The sequence below is a fragment of the Microtus pennsylvanicus genome, chromosome 7 (assembly GCF_037038515.1).
Source record: "Microtus pennsylvanicus isolate mMicPen1 chromosome 7, mMicPen1.hap1, whole genome shotgun sequence".
Lineage (NCBI taxonomy): Eukaryota > Metazoa > Chordata > Mammalia > Rodentia > Cricetidae > Microtus > Microtus pennsylvanicus.
The window spans coordinates 96,677,129-96,693,437 of record NC_134585.1 but is presented as its reverse complement, the minus strand read 5'-3'; positions in this window follow the sequence as shown (position 1 = coordinate 96,693,437).

Genomic DNA, 16,309 nt, shown 5'->3' with positions numbered 1-16,309 from the left:
AAAATCAGGTACCACTTCCATGAGTAATTCTTTTCTACACAGTTAACTGAACATGGTTGTATTTGGCACACAGTGCAGTGATGAATGAGGCCTCCATCCTTACAGGGACAGTTAGATTTTTTTTAAAACATTATGGGATTAGATTAATACTAACGTCACTGAATTGGAACCATTAAAGAGGCATTAACAGTATGGTATAAGTAGAGGGGGTGGAAGCTGTTGTTCTGGAGGTAATTCATTAAAACATAATGAGAACAAAATTAAGCCCTATCACTTCATAAAACTCGAAATAGATACGTTTGAACTGGCATCAAAATCTGAAGCTCAAGGAACAAAAACCTATAACTTCAGTTTCCACCAGTGGAAACAGAAAAGGACAAGGCCCATACAGATCTCACCAGGTCTTCCCTAGGCCGTCCATGCTCCGTGGAGACGATCATCGCAGCCAAAGCATTCTGGTTCTTTACTCAGTCACAGCTTAGTCACACTTAACTCATTTTGTGTCGCTCTCCTTTCGAGAAACCCAGTTTTTAGATCTTGATCAAAGCCTACTAACTGAAAGGTCCTATGGCAGGTAGTAGACCCACTTCTGATCTCAATGTTTGGGACGTCCCTCCATGAAGGCATTTGAGCGGTCTTTGTCTTGACACACCCTAAAATGCTCACAGCCCTCACACCTTAGACATGTATAAACACCACTGAGTGAGCTTCCCTGTGCCGGTGAGCTTAACTTCCCAGTGCTCAGGCTGATGAACACCACATTCCAGTCTCAGACCAAACTACAAAGTCAATTCCTCAGCAAAATTCACACCCAAGACTACTTCCTGCTTTTTTGGTCTCCATAGGGGGCATGGAGGGCCTGGGTGAGAGCTGGTGAGACACTTAGGGTCCTTGTTCTTCCTCCTCCTCGTGGCTTTTGACCTAAATTGGAAGAATCTGACTTGTTCCTTGAGGTTCTGATTTTGACAGTTTGAAAGTCCAGATCCCCTGCTAAGTGCTAGGGCTAAATACTTGGCCTGGATACATTTTAATAATAACAGCCACTCCTTTACTCAAGTTGGAAAACAAAGAAAGCCATTTTAATCCTCCCTCTATCTTTATTCCCTCTGTCTCCCAAACCCATTCACTAAACCCTGTTCTTGTCATTTCTGGTTCTTATTCCTGCTTCTCCTGTCCCCTTTTATGGCTGAGTTCAGTCAGCAGCAGTATCTGTCCAAACTCGGAAGTAACCACCTAACTGTCTCTCAGGCTCTAATCTCTCTTTCTCTCATTCATTCTCCTAGTGGCACCAAAGTGACAATGATCTTTAAAAGCCAAGAGAGCTCAAGGAACTCTCCCTCTTAAAAACCCTTCAAATGATTTCTATAGTTTATGGGGAAAAAGGAGCAAAAGTCTTCAAGTGACAAGGAAGTCTCTGCATTATCTGGCCTAGCAGTTGTCCTGACCTTAAAATTCTTACAGATCCTTGGTTTTTCCTTGAGGTTTCCTCTCTCCCCGCCTCTGCTCTTACATTCCTGTCTCCACTCCCCACCTGCCTGTCCTAACAAATATCCTCTCGCTTACCAAGACTCTTCCCAGCAGCCCCTTTCTCTACAGATCTCATGTCTTAACAGACTCGAGAGGAACTACCGATGCCTTCCTTGATGTCTCCCTCATCCCATAGAGTTTTCAGGAATCTCTAAAGCATGTTTCCTTTCTTCTGGGAAGGAATTCCCCAAAAGACAAAGTCCAAAACAATGTGATACATGTACTCGGAGCAAAGCACTGTATTGGCATACATAGGACTTTCAGTCACTGTCACTGAGTTGAGCGCAAACCATTCCAGAAAACAGAATTTCATGTATGAGTGATACACAGAACAGTTTCTGGACTGGAGTAAGCACCCAGTAGAAATTCCTTAAATGAATGAATAAACAAAGTCCACCATTTGCCAGCCAACTAGAGACTTGGTCACTATTCTTTACGTCTTTTTTCAGTACTTTTCTCCTCAAGTAAGTGTCACAGCAGGCAGGATGTATTATTCTTCTATCAAATGCTGGCACAGATACAAAGCGGCTTCACTGTTGATTGTTTTGCTTCTGCAAGCTCATTCAGGGCTTTGTTCTCTGCATAAACTGGAAATACTTGTATAGACACAGAACTAACAGTGGTTTTCTTTTTCCACTCAACTTCTAAACCTCAGAGAAGTCAGGGCAAGGGGGAAATTCTACTAACCTTGAAGGAAAACATCATATGAAATCTATAGCTACGATGCTTAGATCGCTGAGATTTGCACACTATTCAGAGTTAAACATTAAAACTCAAAATGGACACAGTTTCTGGAGGTAAGATGAGCTGTCAAGTCTTTTCTACTGCTGCCACCATTGCACTACGATTTCTATTAGACAAGGATAACCCCTGACCTGTCAGGCTCTACAAGAATCCATTTAAAATGCAAATCTGTTAAGGTAAAAGTTGGTACCTGGCCTATATTCATGATCAATAAGGCCAGGGTGGAGGTTTACGGGTGTGATTGGTTTTGATTATCCAGGGCTAGTATATGTTACCATACATTACCATATGTTGAATGTATAGCCTATTGCTGCAGCTCAGAGAGAACCCCACACAGATGTCATCATCACAGAGTTAGAGCTGAAAATATGTTTATGGTCACCTAATTTAGCTGCTACATTACATTTAAAAATCCATTTTAACATAAATTTATACATTCAACCAATATTCACTAAATACTAAGTGTAAAACATTTCTTATGGAACTTATACACACAAACAAAATAAAAGTTAAAAGCCAAAGCCTCATTCAATGTGGTGATGCATGACTTTAATCCCTCAGGAAGCAAAGGGAAGTGGATCTCTGTCAGTTTGAGACCAATCAGGTCTATATAGTGAGTTTCAGGTAGGCTGGGGCTACATAGTGAAATCCTGTCTCAAGTGTGTGTGTGTGTGTGTGTGTGCGTGTGTGTATGAACACACCCTAGACTTCACATACCTCATATGATGTTAGGGAATGATGAGCTCTCAAGAACACATAAGTAAAATGTTATTTTCTGCTTGGCTGCTTGTGTGTGTGTCAAATGTTTGATCAGCATTATGAATAAGAGCATAATCAGGAGGGAAAATAAGAATATGCCCATGGGTGGAAGCAATTTGACTATCAGAGATTAGAGAAGTCTTCACTGAGGAAATTAAATTGAAAGGAGGCTTTAAAGAGGAGAAATAGCAAAGTATGCAACCATCCGAATAAGGGCAGTGTCCTAGGCAGAGTGAAAAGAAAGAGGGATGATCAAGAATTTGATTCCTTACAAGAAAAAGAGCAATGATGGCATGCATTTAGTTTCGTGTAAGCAAAGAAAAGAGAAGTAAGAAATAGGCTTCAGAGGGGTGTTGAGAGCACGGGTCATCAAACACATGGCTTTGTGAAGATGTGGTGCCACTATGAATAATCAAAGGTTTGGAGCACAGGACTAGCACACCCCCATTCATTCTTAGAGAATAGATGGTGGAGAATACTCTGGTGGAGAGAAGGATTGAAGCAGAGAAACCTGGCAGTTAGTACAATAGCCAGGGTAAAAGGGATCGTGGCACGGACATGGGCAAGAGTAATGGAACCAGTGCCATATAGCCAGAGTCTAGATGGATTTCAGTTATGGAGGCAAGATAATTTGTTAATTATCTTGCTTTTTTTATTATACAAAGTAAGAACAACAAGGCAATAACTGAAGGTTTGTGAGGCATGAACAACTAAGGCATGACGTTTTCAACAACTGATTAAGAAGGTTGAGAGGCAAGAGGAAGTTTGGGAGGATGAAGAGGATCAGAAGCCCTGCTGGAGATGCACGAAATGTACACCCATTAGCCATCCAAAAGGAAGGAGTTAGCCAGCCAGTTGGCTATGCAGAAAAGAATTAGACACTCACGGAAGTCATGCACTATGTCAAGTTATGCAGTCACCTTCAATCTGGAGCACTACATCCCATCTGAGAGTGAAGGAAGAGCGTCTGTAAAAGGGAAAATAAGACAGAGGCAGAGACTGGTTCTACCTGCCTCGTAACTGCACCTGAAAATGAGAGGCAGATCAGATGGAAGCTCATAGCAAAAAGGGACTTGAGAAATCTGTTAGTTTCTTATACTTGCCTTTTCCCTTAAATTCTTGACTGTCTCTACTAAATTTATTTCAGCACTTGACATTCTTTAAAGGGATGCAAAGTGAATTGTAAAGAGAGAACATGGGTGCAACTAGCATGTTGGAGACCTGTTTGAACCGCTCTGCCCTCGGGGCCTAAAAGCCTTCCCTGGGTACCAAATCACAGGTCATGTCAGAGTTCCTACAGATAGCTCTCAGAATTTACACTGGGAACAGACTCTATCTAGGATAGTCAAAACAGCTGAGATGGGAAGGATGGTTTGCAGAGGTAGTGGGAAGAGCCTGCTTATTTGAAACTCTTTGATCAAAGAATGTCCAGAAAAAAACATGAGGTTCTGGACCATTCATCTAAAGAGCGTCCAACTCACAACCTTCCCCAAAGCTGAAAACTTTAATGAAGATGCTTGATCTAGCCATTTAGTCTGTAATAGGCTTTATTGAACAACAGTGTATGCCCAGGTTTGCCAAGAGAACAGACGGTAAGGTCAACCATAATCAAGGACTTGATGGAGACCTTTGGGTATCCAAGCTGTATACACCCCCTTTCCCAAATAATAACTTAGTCACTGGGGTGATAAATAGATCATGTGGAGCTGAAGAGTTGGCTGAGCATTTACGAGCGTTGCCTATTTTTCCAGAGGTTCAATTTCTAGCATCCATGGTATGGCTCCCAATCATCTGTAACTCCAGTTCTAGAGCATCTTACTCCCTCTTCTGACCATTGCAGGCACCAGACACGCACATGGCGTGTAGATGTATATGAAACGGGAAAAAAAACACATAAAATAAAGTTTAAATAGAAAGACATGATGATCACAAGTGACTTCAAATTTTCAAGCTTTCATCATATTAAAGCCCACTGACCACAGATCTGTAAGCTGAGAGCAAAAAGTAGGCACCAGCCACTTATTCAAGAAAGGGTAAGGCAGGAATATGAAAAGGAATGAAGTCCTTCATAGCTCAATGTGGAGGACTGAGAAGAGGGATTTCAGCAGATTTGTCTACAAGAAAATCCGAAGACAAAATTGGTGTGACAGTCACTGCCCTGCTGTCTCTCAACACCAAATCAACCCATCTGTACTGTGTTGCTTTGCACTACTTTCTCAGTATTCCCTAGCCAGAGAGAGTCCTGTTAGTTTCTGTCAATGAGAGAGAATGGTGTGAAATTGGAAGGCAAGGAGGAGGGGAAGACGCACTCCTTTTCTATTTACAGCTCTTGTAAGTTTCTTTCCAGCAGCAAAGCACAGTTCTAACACCAGTGATGCACACCCTCCAGTAGGCTATGCTCCTTCAGGGACAGAGGATGAGCAGAAACATGCCAATTCCACAGACCACAGGTCTCACGCCATGCCTCCTTCCAAGGTCTGAGTGCCAGCCAAATGGTAGCTCCCCACGGGAGCACAATGCATAGCACTCAAATATCAAAGCATCAACCACATAGGTCAATTCCCTCACCTCTGAGGGAGAACAGATCTGTTGATTACTTCAACCCCAATTTCGGCAGCTTTTGACAGGTACTGTGCGTCTTGGAATTAGTTCTCTTTCAGGCTTTCAGCCCTACTCTGTGATGACTTTTCTATATACCACAAACTTTTCTCTGTAAAAGCTGGACATAATTCATCTCTCGTTGAATGTTGAGTGTGATAGAATCATTAAAAGCATCATTGACAGTATCCTTCTGCTCGCTCATTTAGGTCATTCTCTGGGAATGGCCATTGCTGTGGTATGAGGACACTCAACAGCCCTGTGGAGATGTCTGTTCAGCAGGAAACTGAAATCTTTGACCAACTGCTGGCAAGAAGCCAAAGCCTCCTGCCAATGGTTATGCAAGTGGGCCATCTTGGAAGCAGTTTATCCATTGTCAGCCAAGCCTTAAGGTGACTCCAACCCTGTCCAGTAACTGAAGAAAACATCATGAGAAGGTATGCCTGAATTCATGAACATGAGGAACTACATGATAATATGTAATATGTTTGTTGGGATGAGTTACTACATTTGAAGGTAACTGAGATCTACCACATCAGACAGGCAAAGGGGCCAGCTCCTTACATCAGTGCTATCCCCAGGACTATCTACTATAGTCATTGCTGGATCTTGATTGATAGAGTGCAAAGAATCGAAGGGTCCCTGAAGATAGGATTCTGCACTGGGGTTACCCTTGTTAACTTTAAACATAGCCCTCCTTTGCTTACCAGTGGAAGATGGGATAGTCACATCTATGATGTGGGAGGTGATGTATGCTGTGAATATATTTTATTGCCATTGGCTAATAAAGAGGTTGCTTTTAGGCAATGGCTTAACAAAGTAAAGCCAGTCTGGAAGATATACATATACATATACATATACATATATATATATATATATATATATATATATATATATATATATATATATATATATAGAGAGAGAGAGAGAGAGAGAGAGAGAGAGAGAGAGAGAGAGTAGGCAGAGTCAGAGAGAAGCCATGTAGCCTCCACCAGGGACAGACACACCAGAACTTTCCCCGGTAAGGCACAGCCACGTGGCGATACACAGATTAATAGAAATAGGATATAAGAGCTAGCTAAAAATATGCTTAAGATATTGGCCAAACAGTATTGCAAATAATATAGTTTCTGTATGATTATTTTGGGGCTGAGCAGCTGGGAAGGAATTAGTAGCCTCCTCCAAAACAACTATATAAAATAATTAAATCAAGTGTGTTGGTACATGCCTGTAGTCCCAGCACATGGCAGGTAGTGCAATGTCACTCATAGAGGACCAGAGTGAAATATATAAGAGGCACCACTATAAACCAGAAATGATCAATAGTATTGTGGTAACATAAATCATTACCTGTGGCTACACAGGATGGATTATCTATTGAATGAAAGTCTTTGCATGACAAAATGGTTGATTGTTAATTCAATATTTATCACCCTAATTAGTACAATAAAGGAATAGGCACGGAAACCAGGGATCAGCCTCTCCTAAAATCAGGACACCAAGCATCAGAATGTATCGCTGGCAGCTAGAAAACAAACTCTTATATCTCAGAGTCACAGCAGATATGACTAAAAATTAAACCCAAGCTGTAACTGTATGAATCACAGGATTATCATATAAGATGTACCTATTTTTTCTCCTTAATTTTTTATAATTTAAATACCCCGTTTTCATTTATTTTACATACCGAGTTTCCCCTCCTTCCTCTTCTCCCATCCCTTCCTCTTTCCCATCTTCTTTTCTCCCCATTTGCTCCCCCTCCATCTCTGTTCAGAAACGGGCAGGCCTCCCATGGGCTTGCACAGAGCAAGGCACATCCAGTTGAGATAGGACCAAGCTCCTCCCACTTCTGTCCAGGCTGGGCGAGATAATCCAGCATGGGGAACAGGTTACCAAAAGCCAGCTAAGCTCCAGGGAAAGGTCTTACTCCCACTGTTAGAAGCCTTACTAAGAAACCAAGCTACACAACTGCCACACACATGCAGAGAGCCTAGGTCAATCCCATGCAGGTTCCCTAACTGTTGGTTTGCTGTCGCTGTGGGTTCCCCTATCTTGATGGCCCTGGATGAGCCAAATATAGCGTGAAAGTTCAGATGTCATTCAGAAGTAGTAGAGACCTCCTGACACTTTGTGATCTTGGACAAGGATGAGTGTTTCTAATCTAATATCCCTAAGCCTTAATCACAAGCAGATGCAATCCCTGCATTCTGAGGAGAATGATTTTCCCTTGCATGAGTACCTGGTGATAACGTGATGAAAACATACCACCTTCTAAATGGATGCCTACTCCCCCACCATCTGGCACTATCTCAAGACCTATTACCAGCACCGGATCTCAACATGCTCCAGGAAACTGAAAGTCACATTGCTTCTGGGAAAAGAAAGCTCATATGCCCAAGAACAGCAAGACTTGGAAAATGCACACTGGCACAAAATGAATATAGATATGAGAATGGGACCAAGGGTATCATACCCTGAAGGACCACATGTAACGTTAGAGCAAATCAAATGCACTGCTGTGGTTAGGTAACTGGAGGAAACTCCAACCCGCTGACTGTTTTCTGAAATATGGACCCCCCCCCCAAATTCACCTGGTTTAATCAGGGTGAGATGGAAAAGTTTCCTTGGCCTAAAACTGAAGAAGGAACAATCACTGAGGAAAATAGGAATGTTGGAGAAAGCATAACTCTCTCCAGCTGCCGTATTCAACAAGAGATCCATGATCACACCCCTTTCACTACAGGACGTGGATATGTTAGTGAGTGGGAAATCACCTCCCAGAAAAGCTCCGAGTTCAGTGACTATCGTTTGTAACCAGAGGGTGACAACACAAATGAGTTTTCTGGTTTTAGAAAGGATGGTGGATTTCTGAAATCCTCAGGGCCAAATAGTAGGATTTTAACCACTATAATCAACGAATAATGACCAACCAATCAGAGTTGACTCAAAGGTATCTTAAGTCATGACTAATTGATCACAACATTTTGATAATATAAACCAGCACACTAAATAACCATATACATGTATGTATGTATGTATGTATGTATGTGCCATAATGAGCAGATTTGGCTCATAGCATTGGCAAAGTACCTCTTTTACCTGGTTTTCTCTTAAAAAAAAAAAAGTTCACAGGCAAGTTATTGTTCCCTTTGCAGACGGTTCATTTTCTACTGCCAAAATCATCTTCTGGACTATTTCTCTAAGACGTCCACAATAGTGGGTCTAACTTAATTCCCATTTTCAGCCTACGTAAAAGGCAGAAGTACCATGAGTTGTTATAAAGCCAATCAGGTGACAGTTCCCCCTGTAGTCCCTGCTGTAGGTGCAGTGTTTCCAGTGAGAGGCTGGTGCGGAGCTATTGCTATGGCACCTACCTTCATTGTATCTCTACATCACAAATCTCCGCACAAGTGCTTCTTGTCACCATACAGAGAGAGCGGAGTGCCTTCACAGGCAATGCTAACTCTTCCATTGTCTGGCGCAATCTCATCCAAAGAGGTGCTGATCACTGTGACATTTCACAGAACATTCTGATGTCAGTTACATTGACAAAATCATGCTTAATGGACCTTATGAGCAATAACTGGCAGAAACTTTACATATTGTAGTAATATGCCAGCCAGGAAGTGAGAAATAATGGCCACAATTTTTCATAGACTGTCTTTTATGTATTCTTGAAAGAAATGATCCTAGGTCTCTCCAATGACTTTAGCTCCTGTACTACCAAACCCTTAGCCTATTTGAAGTCCTTTAACAAAATAATTTATTCTGAGTGATTTAAAATAGTAGAAGTTAATATCTAACAGTATCAAGGCTGCAAAGTCCAAGTTCAGGATATAGGTAGAATCGGTATCTTAATAACTATCACATTAATACTTAATTCCAACATGAATTTGGAGAGGAGATAAATATTAAAAGCACATCAAAATCTGTGTGTCACAAAGCTTCATAGCTTTGGTATCTTCTGTATACTGAGAATGTAACTAAATCCTTCCTCTTCTCAGACGCTGGTTTATATACGACAGCTCAGAGACCTCGGCTGCACAAAGTTCACCCTCATAACGGAATGCACAAGGTCGGAAAGGCTGACTTGAGATATAGTAAGTTATGAGGATGAGGATTGCATCATCTCAGTGGGTCAAAGTTGAAGCAATAAGGCCCTTCTGCAATCACCACTCTTTCTACTCCATCACACGAGCTAGTGTTAATTGCTAGGTTGCATATCATCCCTCAGGGGTCCTATAGTCATGAAGGCAAAGGAGGCGATCCTCAGGGAGAAATCATCCATTCCAGGCACACCGGCCTCCTGCTGTGCTTCACAAGTCTTCTTCCTGAGGTTTTTCACATTTATTTTATCCTTGACCTCAGATATCATCTGCCCAGATAACCACAGGGCCTTGCATTCCTTTTCTTTTGAGTCTTGACTTCGATTCATTTTTTTTTCATAGAAGCCTTCTCCAGATCCCTTACCCAAAACTCAGTTCCTTTCTTGTTTAATTTGTTTCTTTGAGCCCACATTGCTATTTAGCATAATGTAAGTCCTACATTTTTCTTTTCATTATGCTGCTCCCTCACTGGACTCTAAACACTATAAGGGGAGGAGTGTGTTCCTAATGACTGTATCTCCAGCCCATAGAATAGTGCCTGGCATACAGCCAGATTCCCAGTAAATACTATTTAATAAATAAACAGATATGCAACCATGTTTTATTAAAAAAAAACATGAGAATAAAAATGTCAGGGACATGTTACACAGCTTTTAAGCTTTCTCCCTTTCTTCCCAAGCCCAGGCAACAATGTTATCTGGATCTCGAATAGATTCCATTTTATGATTTCATTCCAAAAATACCCAGCTGTTTGGGGAGGATGGGGAGAGACAGGCAGCTCTGATAAATTATAAATGCCCTAGGAAATTTCAAAAATTCTATTCCCTGCATTCTTCATAATACATTATACTTTGACATTTATAAAAATGAAAAACAAATAGAAATTAATCTCATCTTTAAAATATGAATCCTATAAATGTTATTGAACTATATTTTTATCACACATTTTCAAAGTATGTATAATGCTTAACTTTGAATCCATTACTCCTTTGCAACTTAAGATTTATGAATTAATAGATATTTACTTTTTATAACCATTAATATTTCTGCCCCCAATACATTTGCTAATCCTGTATTATTCTGTTCTCTCCTGTAATATTCAGTTTTCAACCTTCTTCCAAGAGCCAGTTTCGTAAAGCAGATTAGGAAATGAAAGCACACTGTTGGGATTGTAAGACTGGGAAAGTTGGATCTCATAAGTGATGCAAATGACTAAAAACTAGATAATTTCAATAAACATAGATGCTGGATCTAAAATTGTAGCATGTTCCTGTTAATAGGTCTTTGTGGACAGATTGGAGGAGAGTCTACAATTTCCACAAGGAAGTCCACACACAAGCCCTATCTAGAGTGGACTCTGGGGGAAAAGGTACATCAAAAGGACTATTTAAAAGCACTGTGGATACAGAAAATGTATAAAGAATGAGAAAGGAAATGCCAGAAAGCAATAATCTAACCAGGTCTCCACAAGCAATTTGAGGAATAAACAGTATGTCTATATAGAGTCAAGGACAAACTTTCCTCCTTAGCAGTTTCAAGGTTGTGTTAGCTCAATCACTACGGCTCCTGATGAAGCACACATAATACAGATGAAGAGAGAAGACCATATTTATTGTTTGCTAACTATTCCACTTTGAACCAGGTCCACTCACATCCCTTCCCTTTCAACTGCACACACTTATGCTTTATTGTTTGCACACAGGTATGCGAATATCTACATCAAAGTAAGGCAGATGTTTATAAAATTTGAAAAATCACTGCTTAAAGTTTAAACTTGTGATACATCCTTTTCCCTTTCAGATTTTAAGGTCTCACAGACAATGCTGCCTAACGTGATATATTTTATTTATTAAATTACTTTTAGCTGTCAACCCTCAAAAAATGGAGGCTCAAAAAGGTCAGAGATTCTGTTGCTGAAGTTGTTTTATACACTTATATAACCTCAGCATTTTGAAAGTAGTGTCTGGCACATAGAAGGCACTTAATAAATATTTATAGAATGAATGACACCATCAAAATAGCTTCCTAAGTGAATAAACACACACAGTACAGCTAATTCATTATGCTTGTGGATGTATATAAAAATTGAGCCTCATAGAGTCTGTCCTAAAGTTCTTGTTTCGATCAATATTCTCTTGGAAGATAAAATATAAAAATAAAAATTATATATATCTTGGCTTTGAGAAATTTATAGTTTGGTTAAGGAATCAAAACTAAACAGAAAATGCTTTTCTAATAAATAAATGTAAAATAAATCATCAAATCATTACATGGACTATATATAAGACAGATTCCATGGGAAGAAAAACAGAGAAAAGCTATGTGACCTTCATAGAGAGCTCCTTAAGGAAGATAGATTCTGAAGCAGAAGAGAAGAAGTTTCAGCATGAAAAAAGCAAAAGGAAAAGAATACACAAGCTTTCAAAATCATCACTTATAGCAAGACATAATAAGGAAAGCTTGAAGGGAAATAAACTTGAGGGGAATCCATGGATCTGTGCTGCAGAAATTAAGGGACGTTAATGAGGCACACTGGGTTTCAGATGCAGGATCCATGCGGTGACTGATGCCCCAGAAAACATTTATAGGGTGTTTACTGTGTGCTAGAAATTATGTTAGGTACTGAATAATAGAAAATCAATAAAGTGAAGTCTCTGTCCCCATAAAGGTTACAATCTAGTGGGAGAGAGGAAAATATAGCAATAAATACAGCTCCCTAGGTAGCTATCAGTATTTGACAGACATGCAATATGACAACTCCAGCAAAGTTACACAGAAGACCATATAGTCATAGAAAGCCTTCTGGGGTAGAAGCCCATGAGTTGAAGTTTTGGTGACCATATCTGGAAGGTTGCAAATAATAGCCAAAAGATTTCAGTTAATATTTTGATATGAGCACAGAAAGATGTGAGAAAGGAAACTGCTGAGATCAAGGGACAGAAGAAGCCGCATCTCAGAGGGTGTACCTTACAGAAAGGTAGGACACTGTCTGCCCTTCAGACGTCCATGGCACACAAACACAGCAAGATTGAGTATCCAACACTGTTTTAAATAAACAAAAGTCAAGAGAGAGTTCCTATTGACAGAGACTAGTTGTTTGTTCCTGGCCGCTTAGACCCAAAATAATCACACAACAACTATATTATTTGCAATATTGTTTGGCCAATAGCTTAAGCATATTTCTGGCTAACTCTTACATGCTAAACTATTCCTATTAATTAACATTTCTATTAATCTATGTATTGCCATGTGACTGTGGCTTACTGGCAAAGTTCTAATGTATCTGCTTCCTGTGGACTGCTACATGGATTCTCTCTGACTCTGCCTTCTTTCTCCAAGCATACAGTTTAGTTTTCTTGCGTAGCTCTATTCTGCTAAGCCACTGGCTGAAACAGCTTTATTCATTAACCAATGGCAATAAAACATATTCACAGCATATATCACCTCCCTTCTTTGGATTGGTCAGTATAATGAAATAAAGAATCAATTTTCTTTTTCTGTAGTACTGCATCACTAGACTTTGTTCTAGATCACATGCTTCTAAAGTAAAAAAAAGTATATAAAATTAAAACTACTTTATGCAAATATGACTACAACTTACTACCCATATAGAAAATTCTAGCAAATAGAATAAGCTAGTAGGTATAGTATATTCACAGAATACAAAGCTAATGTGAAAAATGTCTGTTTTCTGCCTTCCAGCAGTGATCATAAAGATTGAGGGGGAGAATATCCATTTACAATAGCTTTAAAATATGGAGTACCTGGGGAACGACTTAACAAAGTATGTACATGAAAATTACAAGACCTTGAGATGACAATAGTGTATGCCTCCCGTGTTCTAGCTCCTAGAGACAATTATCATGAATTTCCATATAGCAGAACATTGTTTATTGACTTGTCATTTATCATTTTATTATGTTCAATACTTCAGTGAGTATTTAATGCTTAGATTTTTATCACGAAAGGATGTTAAATTTTATTAAAATTTATTATTTATTTTAGGTATTTATTTAGATGATCATATGGGTTGGTCCTTCAGTAGGGTTTTTGTATTATTGGTTAGTATATTTTGAACCATCCTTGTATTTCTTGAATGAATCTCACTTGGTCATGGTAAATAATCTTTTTTGATGTACTACTGCATTCTGCTTGCTAGCATTTTATTGAGGATTTTCTCATGTGTGTTCAAATAATTTTAAAGAAAAATTTTATAAATTAGAGGTTCAATTGAAGATTAGTACATTAAAAATTATTAAAATCTCTAAACACCCAAAATATAAGTTAAAATAATGTCATGGAAGTAAATATCTACTAAATGTCATAGTTTAAAGTGTTGGCGATATAAAGGGTCCCCTGGAATTTTCATATATTGTTGATCAGAATGTAAAGTAGTTAAGTACTACTACTTTAGAAAATTTGACTGTTGCAGACTATTTGTTCACTCTGAGGCTGCTAATAAAGTTTACCTTCAATCAGAGAGCAGAATCAGTGATTGGATAACCGGAATTAGCCATAGAAATTTTGGAGTACCTAGATAGGGAGGCATAAAAAAAAATATAGGGAGAAACTCGGAGAGGTTAGGGTCCCTTTCAGTCTGGAAACTGGAGAATTAGGTGCAGCTGATCATTTCTCTACTGATGATTAGATCTATCACATTTTTTACCCCAATATCTGAATAACCTAAACAAATGCTTCGTTTAACAGTTATCCATAAAGTTAAACAGTATACATTATAATCCCTAGCTAACGTCCAAGATAAATAAAAACCTGTGTTCGCACAGACACATGTGTCAACGTTAATAGCAGCTTATTTGCAATAATATGAACTAGAAACAGTTCTACTCCCCATTACCATCACCAATCTTTGGCATATTCTCTTAAACAATTCTTCCCCTCAATAAACAGGAAAGGAAAACAACCCTGTGGTACTTGCACTAAAATAAGTGAATCTCAGAAACACTGTGCTAAGTGCAAAGAGCCAGACCAGAGACTACTAATTATTTATATATTTCTAAATTTATGTAAAGTTCTAAGAAAAGTAATTTGAACTCTGTGTGGGCACAGGATAGAGGAAGATGTAGGAGAAACTCCAAAATAGAACTGGGGAGCATCTGAGGTGACCAAACTGTGGCAATATCATGGTTGTAGTGACAGATACACAGCCAAAAGCATTTGTCAATATAGATTTTATGTATATAAACTGGTGAATTTTATTTTCTATAATATTTAGAATTTCTGTTTTCAATTGGCATACAGTAGTACCTCATATTCCTGTGATATTTCAGTACATGTACACAGTAGTCAAGGCAATCTACATATTTTCATATCAATCATTAAGCATTGATTTGTGTCTATCCTAAGACATTCATCTTCCTGTGCTGAATAGATAACTAGGTTCCTTCTTCCATCCAACTCTACCCCCTGACCAGCTAAGATCTCTCTCCATTCCTTCCCCCACACTCGTTCCAGTCTCTCAATAACTGCTTTTCTACTATCTGTCTTCTGTGAGAATATTTTGCATAACTTTCACTACAAAAATGTAACTCATATATCTTGATTATAAGGACTACTAACAAAGAAGGCCTATTATCAACCCCAAAATAGGTCTGACAGAAAAAAATACATAAACAAATGAATGACTGAGGAATGAGTGAATGTATGCCAAATATCTCAAACTCTCATAACAGAATGCTTCATGAACACTATGTTTGCCTTACATTCTGACAGTACATGTATAATAGTATTGGTAAGGTCTTTGGAGACTCATTGTAGCACCCTGCTTTCTGGCTGGCTGGTTTTATACAGTTCTTTATAAGACATTTTACTTCCTAAAACTTTCTTGGATTTGGCTTCTAGCCAGGCAAAAGCCAGAAAAAGAAAGAAAATGATAATGAAGGAAGGAAACCCTTGCAAGATTATTTTTTCCACAAATTTTGGTATCCTTGTTACTACTCACAACGCCTGCAGTTCCATTTCACTGATTGGTCATTCTCAGATCACACTCTCCAAGAGTTTCTATCATTATGTTTCTCTTGCAATTTTAGATACATGTCTGGATGACCTGGGAATAAGATTGGGTGCCACAGTGAACCACTTCATCTATAATTCAACTTTTAATAACCCCAAATTGAGTCTTTTATCTATTGTCTCCCAAAAAACTAATTTTGGTTGTCAACAAAGCCTGAGCCAGCAACATAGATTCAGAAGTCAGCCTTTATTTTGTTTTGCACTTCTAAAAACGATTTAAAGCCTCTTTTCTTCATAAGAGCACTATGTAGCTTGCACATATACCCATCAATCAGAATTTCCAGTACCAGTGAAATGGCTCCAGTAAATGAGCCTGATGACCTGAGTTCCATCCATAGGACTCATGGTGGAAAGAGAGAGTTGACTCTTGAGTGTCCCCGACCTCCACAGGCACATTGTGGTACATGTTCAGTGGTAGACATGCATACACCATACACACACAAAGCTTACAAACATACACATGCATACACACACACACACACACACACACACACACAAACTTTTTTTCCCAAAGGAAGAAAGATTGCAATGAGGAGTTTAACTTA